Source organism: Mesoplodon bidens (genome assembly GCF_964165515.1).
Source record: "Mesoplodon bidens genome assembly, contig: HAP1_SCAFFOLD_742, whole genome shotgun sequence".
NCBI lineage: Eukaryota > Metazoa > Chordata > Mammalia > Artiodactyla > Ziphiidae > Mesoplodon > Mesoplodon bidens.
This window is the reverse complement of record NW_027672399.1, coordinates 133,524-144,657: the sequence shown is the minus strand read 5'-3', so window position 1 is coordinate 144,657 and position 11,134 is coordinate 133,524.

Here is an 11,134-nt window from a genome sequence, read left to right as displayed (position 1 = left end):
AGCATTTTACTGTTGTATCATGAAATGTGAGAAAGGAAACAGTGTTCAGTGTGGCACAAACAATAGGAATAACTTGAAATTATTCTTACAATACCTACCAAAGCTTTTAAAGTTACACTTTTAACCCAATATATTATCGTAGACAAAACTAGGAAATAATCAGAACTGTGGACAAAGATAGGTGCAAAGGTTTTTATATAAAAATTGTAATAAAATTTGGACAGATGCACTTAGAGTACAGGACACTAGTATTATGGTGATAATGAAATCTTTTCAAAGAATGTTTAGTGAATTGGAAAGTGCTCACAATCATTATATTATTATATCATATATACTATATATTATAATAACATTATATATTAATTATATTATTATAATGTTAATACTAAGACGTAGACATCAGATTATCTACATGTAAGAGGATGCCAATTTTTAATTTTATATATATATGCTTATTTATGGGTAGTGAAATTCTCATAAAGGGATGCATCTAAATGTTCACTGTTTTGCCTGGCAGAATAAATTTTTATGAGTAAGCAAAATACTAACATATGCTGGGCATCTATACAGATGTGTTTTACGTCTAGTACATGAGATTGCAGATATTTAAATTTTCTTCTGGTTTCCTGTCAAAACTTCTATATTTATAAGAAAATTTCAGAGTTAAAAATCAAGAATAAAAGTATCATTAAAGAAAAATTAGATTAATAGATATAACGTGAGTAAGACTGCCTGAATATAAGCTATGAGTACAAATAAGTAATAGCTGATTAGTTTGGGGGACTTAATTTAAGTCTAATGAGTTTAAAAACGTCTAGATTATTAGGTTAATACTATGGCAACACAAAAGTGATGCAAACGGGCTTCCCTGGTGGCGCAGTGGTTGAGAATCTGCTTGCTAATGCAGGGGACACGGGTTCGAGCCCTGGTCTGGGAGGATCCCACATGCCGCGGAGCAACTAGGCCCGTGAGCCACAACTACTGAGCCTGCGCATCTGGAACCTGTGCTCCGCAACAAGAGAGGCTGAGATAGTGAGAGGCCCATGCACCGCGATGAAGAGTGGCCCCCGTTTGCCACAACTAGAGAAAGCCCTCACACAGAAACGGAGACCCAACACAGCGAAAATAAATTAATTAATTAATAAACTCCTACGCCCAACATCTTTTGTAAAAAAAAAAAAAAAAAGTGATGTAAACTAGGAGTGCCTACCGTGTATTGTAGTAAACCCTTACTTAATGCAACCCTAAATATTTAGGCATTTCATATAAAAATAAGAAATTGCTATTCTAAACTTTGCACATATTAAAATACTAAATTTAGGGTAGAGATAAATGAGTGAAATAAAATTCTTTTCAGGCCATTACTCAAAGACACAGTGACTGGTCAAATCGCTCAAAGCATGTTTATTCAATGAAAAAATGAATGAATAAATGAATGAATGATTGACTTGGGGAACATAGTCTTTTGCTAACGATTACAGTGGTATAATAATTTAGGACTTGATTTAAAAGTTATTTGCGTTTACCAATTATTGTCTTCTCGTAACTAGTTGATATCCATGATCAATCAGCTTGGCTAAATTTAGCTCATGGCAAGCATAAAATCATTTGTAGTTATCAATATCAAGTCCATTCCAGTTTTATCTATTAGCATCAAAGCCATAATACCCATCACAAACAAAACAAAACAAAACAAAAACAAATAGAAAATTTGAGATGGAAAGAAAAAGCAAAAACAAAAAAAATCAAAACTGAAGTAAAAAAAGAAATACTAAACTAATGTAACACTGTTATCCAATTAGCTGACTCTATATTTTAATACTTACAGCATATAGCATCAATTATAGAAAATATATAAGGTATAGGACACTAGCTGATAGTTAAAGTTTAGTGTTTTAAACAGTAAGGGAAATTGCTGTAATGGTGTAAAGTTTGTGCACTAGTGGACTAAATAAAAAATTATTCAGGAACAGCCAAGCTTAGGACCTTATTGAATTGAACAGATCTGGGATTTGCTACAGTTTTCAAACTATAATATTCACTTCCATAAAAGAAAAGCTGTTTTCACATGGAAAATCAAGAGAGGCTCCAAGGAAAAGTCGTGTGTATCACAGACAGTTTTTGATAAATATTGGCTCTTCTCTCCTGTCATCCCTATCACCATGTCCACAGGTTTACAGTCAAAAATATAATTTCAGGCAAAGAAGGAAAACATGGCTATGATGACCCACTAATCCTCTAGAAGTACAACTTCTCAAACTATTTTGAGGCTGTTTCCTACACAGGCTGGAAAAGTCACAGTGAGAGAGTGAGACAACCATAAAAGTCAGAGGAGGGAAGAAAATATGATGTAAATCACTTTAGAAAACCCCGAGACCAACGGTGACAAACTCTGACCAACATGATCTTAAAAATAGAAGCTGACGATAATAAACTGGGACGTGTTGCTAATGCAGTCAAGAACAAAACCAAAGAGAATGAATGAGAGGATTTCAAGAGCCAGGAATTTTTACTTCCATTTTCTACTCTCAAGTGGGGAATAGCAGGTCTATTTGCAAAATGTGTGATGTCCATAAATTTCAAAAGAACTACTTTTGACCCATTTTCAATACCTAGAAAAGCATTAAGTTATGTTTTTTTTAATGACACATCTAGAAAAACAGAAAACATCGAGATTTGTTGTTCTGTTTTAAATTCTGCTTAAAATAAACTTTAAGCAGTTTGCTATTACATTGTAAGTTAGTTAATTTCGTTATTTTGCTATTTTCCTTTCACTAGATGAATTTCTATAATCTCTGGATTTTCTTTTTCCTACTAATAACTCAACTTGCAATCATTAACTGGCTATGTATTTTCTTTTTTCTTTTGCTTTTTTCTTTTTACCATCTTTATTGGAGTATAATTGCTTTACAATGGTGAGTTAGTTTCTGCTTTATAACAAAGTGAATCAGTTATACATATACTCATATCCCCATATCCCTTCCCTCTGGCGTCTCCCTCCCTCCCAGCCTCCCTATCCCACCCCTCTAGGTGGTCACAAAGCACCAAGCTGATCTCCCTGTGCTATGCAGCTGCTTCCTACTAGCTATCTATTTTACATTTGGTAGTGTATATATGTCCATGCCGCTCTCTCATGTTGTCCCAGCTTACCCTTCCCCCTCCCCGTGTCCTCAAGTCCATTCTCTAGTAGGTCTGTGTCTTTATTCCCGTCTCGCCCCTAGGTTCTTCATGACCAGTTTTTTTGTTTGTTTGTTTTTTAGATTCTATATATATGTGTTAGCATACGATATTTGTTTTTCTTTCTGACTTACTTCACTCTGTATGACAGACTCTAGGTCCATCCACCTCATTGCAAATAACTCAATTTCATTTCTTCTTACAGCTGAGTAATATTCCATTGTATATATGTGCCACATCTTTATCCATTCATCTGTTGATGGACACTAGGTGGTATTTTCTTTTTTAAAAAAATCATGAAAATCTGTGATACTTGGAGATGGCAGTGCTCAAACTCCATGGGTAATAATTCTGTTTTTATTGTTTGGATTCTACAGTAACTGGTCTATTTAAATTATTACAATTTATTATAAAAGTGTGGTTTCATCAAAAGCTATGCAGAAACATTCTGGTATATTTTTATAATTTACCTTACATGGACTTTAATTCAAGGAGGATCATGATTTATTAAAGACAGGTCAACAACACAGTACTACATCTTCAGGGCTATAGAATTATGAATCTGAGAACTGCTGTGTGTATCACTAAAAATTATTTTAGAGAGAGTTCTAAGAGGTTAATGATGTTTCTCCCTTTCTATCCTCACTTCTGAATGGATTCTGTTGATCTTAAGTTTTATACTAGTTGCAAACATGGGATGTTTTAAAAGCTCAAAGGATAAGGTATATAATTCTACAGTGAGCTGTAAAAATGTAGGAGAGAAGGATTTGGCAGTGAAGACGTTTAACCTTGTCTTGAGACGAGTCTTGAGAAATAAGGAGGGATTCTCTGGAGGGACATTCATTTTATGATACAACTATTAGACATATAGCGAACGTAGAGCCCTACAAAGGAGAGGACAATTCTGGCGCATTTGTAGCTTACAGTCTATAGTAAAGATAGGAATCCCTGGCCAAGGGAAGAGCATAATTAAAGGCACAAGTTGTGAAATAACTTGGGGTGTTCAGAGTGAAATATTATTTATAAGACTGGAATAGCGTATATGTGGGTGAGGGAAGCAAAAGGAAGAATAGAAGCATATCAGAACTGTACTATGTGATCATTCTACACATATAGTGAAACCATCTTTAAAAATTCTAAATTACTATGGAACTTATGAGTACCTAAGTGTAGATAGTAACCATATGCAGTTTTGCCATGTGACACGTCTTGTACTTTATCTTGCCTTAGTATTTATATTTCCTATGGGTATGAAACATTCAGAAAATATTTGACAAAAGAATATTATTTATGGCTTTCTAAATTATCTCCCTGGTCATTGAGGAGATAAATCAATCATAAGCAAGATTTTCCTAAATGCAAATGATTACATAATTGAGTGTTTAAGAATTGAAAATCTCCTAAGTTTACTGTTTAGTTTTTTTTCCAGTAATTTTCTATGTTCAAAATAATTGATAGCATTTATCAAGTCTTTCTATGTGAGAAAGCACTGAGCAAGGGACTTTACATCTAACATGAATGCCTACAACAATATTACAAAGTAGTATTCTCAATACTATTTTAGAGAGGAAAAACCTGTGTCCCAAAGAAAGTAAATACTTTTCCTAGTGCCACATAAATAAGTAGAGAAACTAAAAATCAAACTCTAAAAATCAAATTTCAGTCTGAAATTCACACACCTCCCCACCCCCACCCCCGACTCTCTCACATTTGTTTTATTCCATCACACTGTCTTTTACGCTTACTTAGATGACCTATATTTTTTGAAAGTTAAATGATTTAGAGTTCCTTATTTTTCTTGAAGTGACTTTAGCAATTATTATGTTTTGAGCTTTGGGCAAATTATTTATAAGTATATAAAGCTTTATATCCTTGTCAGTAGTATCATAAAGAAAGGTAATTATTTTATTTCTCTCTGAATCTCTCTTATCCAAGCTTCTGAACTGTATTTGTACAGGAAACATGTGAAGCATTCATGCTGATCCTCATAGTTCCTAACTAACTGGTTAATTCATTTGGAATTACTCAGAACTTTGTATCTGAGCTTGAAAACAGACCAAAAAACTTGCCTATTGCAATTTGACCAATTATGCTTCAAAGTTATTCTCTAATATACACTAAAAACTTTTGATTTATTGATCAAAACATTCTTTTTTTGACCTTTTTATACTGCTTTTAGTTGTTTGGGATTTCAGTTTTATTCTAATAATATTCTCTAATTCTGAAATCTGAAATGAAATGGTATGCTTAAAATATTTTATAAAAAATATTCTTTAACTTTTTGTTATCTCCTTTCCCACACACTTTTTTCAAAACTACTTTAACCACCATGCATATCAAAAATCTTCTGTCCCAGGGATCTCCCAACACAATTCTAAATAATCCTTGAATTATGAGTGACAAAGGGGTCTCTGTCTGAACTTGATCATGACATGTACAAAGTGTTTCATGGATACTGTAGTTAGGAGTCAGTACTATGTATAGGTTAGATCCCAAGTCACGCCTCATGACCTGTTCAGTATTTTCATTCTTCTGAACCTATTCACTATTGAGTATCAAGGAGCCTCACTTACCTTTCTTTTTGTTAGAATACTAAGGACCATGAAAAATTGCATATCCTTTATCTATGACATTTTCTTGAATAAGATAATATGATTTCAAACAAAATGAAATGAGTATCTTTAGATTTTTGTATCAATATTTTTCCTTTACTTCTGAGCATAAAAGAAAATGTGAAATTTATTCCAAAGTAATGAGTATAAGAGCACACATTTTATGGAAATTTGTATTTTACTATACAAATCTATAGCAAGCTATACAATTGATATTTATCAGTATCAATTATCAATTTCATATATACTATATATAATCTATATGGATATATTTGCATTTCAGATATATATATATATACGCATATAAGGATTATTTAATATATTATAATATAATATTTAGCATATTTTCTCTATTTATATGCCATATAGTATAATAACCCACTGTTAATTATAGTTAAACTCCCCAACAGCATCCTATTTGTATATGTATCCATACTCAACAAATCTGCAATAGGGCAATTAGTATAAGTCTATCAAGACAATTCAACTCCGTGATTCCCTGCATATTTAAAGGCAGTGAAGTATAAAGAATGAATGGAACATGAATAAACAATATCATCATTTAAGTCTGTGCTGAAAGTTAGGTAGGACTCAAAGGGATGGTTCTCTGTCAAAAATCTTTATGAATACTTACACAAAATATACTTACAGTTCCAATCCTGTAGCTGACAGAAGCTAATTAAGCATGTATTTATTTTAAATTTCAGTAAAATACTAAACAAACTCTTTTAATCCTAGTCATCTTGAAATGCATCAATCATCTAAAAGCAAAGTTTCATGATACATCTACATTATAATCAGGGGTAATCAGAGACACAAAACATGCTTATCAGTGTCTCTGTACCCCATGTATAGCCCTAGGCTTTAAAGAAGAGAACTCCTAAGTCACTGCCATAGAGGAGAGAATACTGAAATAGGAGGATGCACATAAAGGTCTTTATTTCCTATAAATCTCTTGGCCTCAGTTTTATTATATTTAAAATGGACTTACTAAAACATCTGCTGCTGATATAACAAGGTACTTTTAAGATAAAATGAGCTTCTACATATAAAAACTATTTAAAAGCACATAGAGTTGAAGCAGATTTATCCCAGGACTAAAATCAGTTATCATAGTTCAAATTAAAATGGAGAAATCCCCATGGAAGAATATTTCACGAATTGATCTTTAAGAGACATAAAGTACATTTTATTAAGGACAGTTATAGCATTCTCTTAAAATTGATAAGTAGCTGACATTTAATAAACCTTAATTGTCCAAGTGTTCTCTCTTTCTAATTTTATGTTATATGCAGTATGTATTATAGGTATAACACATAATGTATACTCAGATTTACAGGGAAGTAGCAAAGACAATATGTACAGTGTTCCTATTTACACTTTATCAAATTTCCCCAAATGCTATTTTTTTCCATAACCATGGTACCTTTGTCAAAACTCAAGTGGGAACATTGGCCTATTACTCTAAACTACACTGTACACTTTCTTTGGATTTCAGCAGTTTTTCCGCTAAAGCCCTTTTTCTATTCTAGTATCAAATCCAGGATATCACATGGCATTTAGTCACCATGTCTTCTCAGGCTCCTCGATGATGATTTTTAAGTCTTTTCTTGCTCTCCATGACCTTGATGAAGTACCTTTGGGAGCATACTAGTCAAGTGTTTGACTGTCTTTTCCTTGATCAGCACTCCAACCCTTGTACTCAGCCGGGGCCGCTACTCAGCAGGGCAACTCACAGCACGGCAGCTGACTTCCTTCAGAGCAAGCAAGAGAGTAAGAGAGAACACCCAAGGCAGAAGCTACAGTCTTTTTGTAACATAATCTCAGAAGTGACACCCCATCACTTGCACCATATTCTACTCTTTTCTGTTCTGGTCAGTACAACGAACCCATACCATACCAGGTGCCTGGGATCATCAGGGATCAACTTAGAGGCTGCCTGCCACATAAATATGTACATTAAATTAAACACATTCCAAAGAAAACTGATGACTGCTCAAATAATATACACTTAATAAAATATAAGAATGTCTACTAGGTCAAAGAGAGCATGAATTCTGTGACATCCGGGATGAAGGCAAACATGTTTTCTTAAAGGCCTCTAGAAGTCTAGGTAAATTGGGATATTATGTTCTTAATACCATCAGAGTTTAAATACAACATTGCAATGAATCATTTTGTTATTGCATATGTAAATTTATATATAGTTCCTAAAATTTTTAATTGCTTATGTTACTGCAATATGAAAAAAAACTTGAAAGTTGTTTTATCTTACTTGATGTATCTCTTGCTACCTTTATTTTGTGTTAAATATGATTTAACTCACGATGCCGATTCTTGGGAGCCTGATCATTACGTGTTGGCTGTAGTGAAGTGAATTGTTCCTTTTAAACATCTTGATATTTTCAGATAGTCTTGTAACTGTTAAAGTTCTGAAAATTGGCCATGTCTTGCAATAGTAAAAATCATGAAGAAAACACTTTTTTTTAATCATTATTAGTGATCATCGTCACAAAGTGAAGCTATTTTGTCGTGCTTTGTTCTTTTCAAGATACTTTCCACACTGAAGAAATTCATTTGGCTTCTCAGAATTTTATGAAGTTCTATTATTCTCACTCTTTTCCACATTCACTTTTGATTTAGAATCCAAGTGAACGAAGGGTTAACTCATAAGCCAAAGTTTTTTCCATCTCAAAGGGCTAATTTGAGGGCTAAGCACATAATTTGACAAAATTGTTTTCTAAAAAATTATTTGGACACTGCACTTTGCAATATATATGGTACCCTGCTGAGAAGAATGATCTCTTCCTGATACAGAAAATCTGACAACGTTGTAGAAGGTCAAAAACTATTTTCACTTTAGAATGTGTAATTCTTAAAGTTATTGTTACTTAGGTTTCACTGAATTTTTAAAGCAATGCAGAATCTTCTTTTCTTCAATATGTACAAAGCATGAATCCCACTCTATTCAATACTCTGTAATGACCTATATGGGAATAGACTAAAAGAGTGGATATATGTATATGTATAACTGATTCACTTTGCTGCACAGTAGAAACTAACACAACATTGTAAATCAACTATACGCCAGTAAAAATTAATTTAAAAAAAGAATCTTACTTGGAACATTTGCTTCCAAAAGAAGAACATGTAGCTACAAATATTCTTCTTTTGATGAACAGAGAATATACCCTGAGACAGTTATTAATCTTGATATTATGACTCCTCTGTTTTGAGATATCAGGAGATCATAATTTTATAAATAAATAAGTTCTCATCACAAGAAAAAAATTTTTGTAACTATATGGGGTGATGAATGTTGCTAAAGTGTTGAGTCACTGATTCTGCCTTCCTGGGTTCTAAGTTTTGAAAATCAGGCATTCTTAAATTTACCCACAATGTGCTTAAAAGTTAAAGCCCTGGCTAGTGGTACAAAGGTACACTTGTGCTCTGTGTTTATATATTCATCAAATTGCCTTGATTAACTTGCCACTGTGAACTGGCAGCTTCTTTTGGAGCCAAACTGGAGACCAGCAGTTGTAATGGCAGGTAGAGAAAGGAAGTAGGAAAAAGGACATTTTTTTCTCTTTCTACTATGACTAAATCGATTTAAACTGGAAAATATATTGGGTATCTTACTCACAATTTGAGCTCTACTTGTTTGAATTTCACTGCTTTATAGTTTAAGTGCCAAATTACCAAAAAGAGATATTTTAATTAACTTAATCCATTCCAGGAAATTATTCATCTCTTGGTTCAAGTACTTCTACAAAGTGGGAGAAATCAACCCAATTTACAGTTGACTAGTGACTAAATTAATGATCTAAGGGAGTAATATGTTATTGATATTATTTCTTATTATTAGTCTGGTTCAAATGCACTAAAGCAATGCTCTTTACGACCTAAATATCCCATAGGTTACTTAAGAACACAAACTTTTCCAATAAGGTATCTCCCACAGGGAATCACTGCTCATTTAAAAAGCAACCGTAAGGATGAAGTAACATTCTTGTTTGTTGCTGTTGTAAATACTTCTGCCCATTTCCCACTGATAACAGTCTAAAAATTAGCAATTTTTGAAATATTTCTAAATCATTTAGTGTGTGCCTCCTTGCTTTCTTAAATAAAATGTAGAAGCGGCACCCTTTTGATAATTGAGGCTATCATTTTGACCTGATGGTGTTATACTGAAAAACTGTACTTGCCCATTTCCATCCTTGTAGTTATCTCTGATTTTTACAAAACATCCTATTTAAATTTGTTTTTTGTGTTTTCTGCCTTACAAGAAAGCTGTTATTCATGTTTTATAAGTAAAAAAGTAAATAAATTCTGAATAACCATCATGGGGAATCCTCCTTAGAGTCAAGTGTTTAGATTCCGATGCTGAATTTTAAGCAAGTTTCCTCACTCTGTTAGTTGCACTTTAAAATGGTGTAGGAAATTACTGTTTTTTTCTGCAAAAAGGGGAAATACCAGAAATTATGAGAAACTTATGCTAGGCTACTTTATTTTGGTGGTGGCATCCTTACCTTATCTTGGCATCAGAAGACTAGATGGGTTAGTCAAATCCAGTTTGATAAACTCCTCTGAATCATACTTGTTTGTAATTTTTATATTTACAAGTTTTTCAACAGGGAGTAGTGAATAGGGGGAAAAGTTGTCATCCTTAAATAGGTCCTCTGGGTACCATTTCTCCCCTGAATTGAAATCTGAAAATTATTTGCTAACTCCTGAGTGAACTTTAGAAAAAGTAGAATTCTTGAAGTCTGTGAACTGACATGTTAAAAGCAAGCTCTCATTGGTGGTTGCCAAGGCTTTAATCAGAGAAAATTGACTCAGTTTGAAGTAGTTTGAGTTCAAATAAAAGATGTGCTAAGATTTCAGATATGGTACTTAATTTTGAAACTGTTGTAGCAGATTTAATCTGAAAATCAGTTTAACGACTTGTGAGCATTACCTATGGAGCTGTATCAGGAATGGTTTCAGATTTTATGTTGAATACCGTCTACTCTGAGATTACATTTTGTGACAGATAGCATAAAACATAGAGTTTACAGTTTCTAAAATATCTGAATGATTTGTGCTATATCTGAAAATTTATAAGAAGAAATAATGAAAATACTAACATTCTATAATATTCATGTAGAAACCAGTATTACATTTTTTCCTGCTTATTCAAGTTAAAGTTTATTATCCATCCATAGATTTAAAAGAATAAACACTTATTCCATTCATGTGACTTTCTGCTTTTATGAGACTTTTCTGCTCCTCTCTTAAGTGGAAGAGATTGTCACATTTTACAAGCAGCTGCTCTATTCTTCAGAAGCTGAACATGCCTTGCAGAA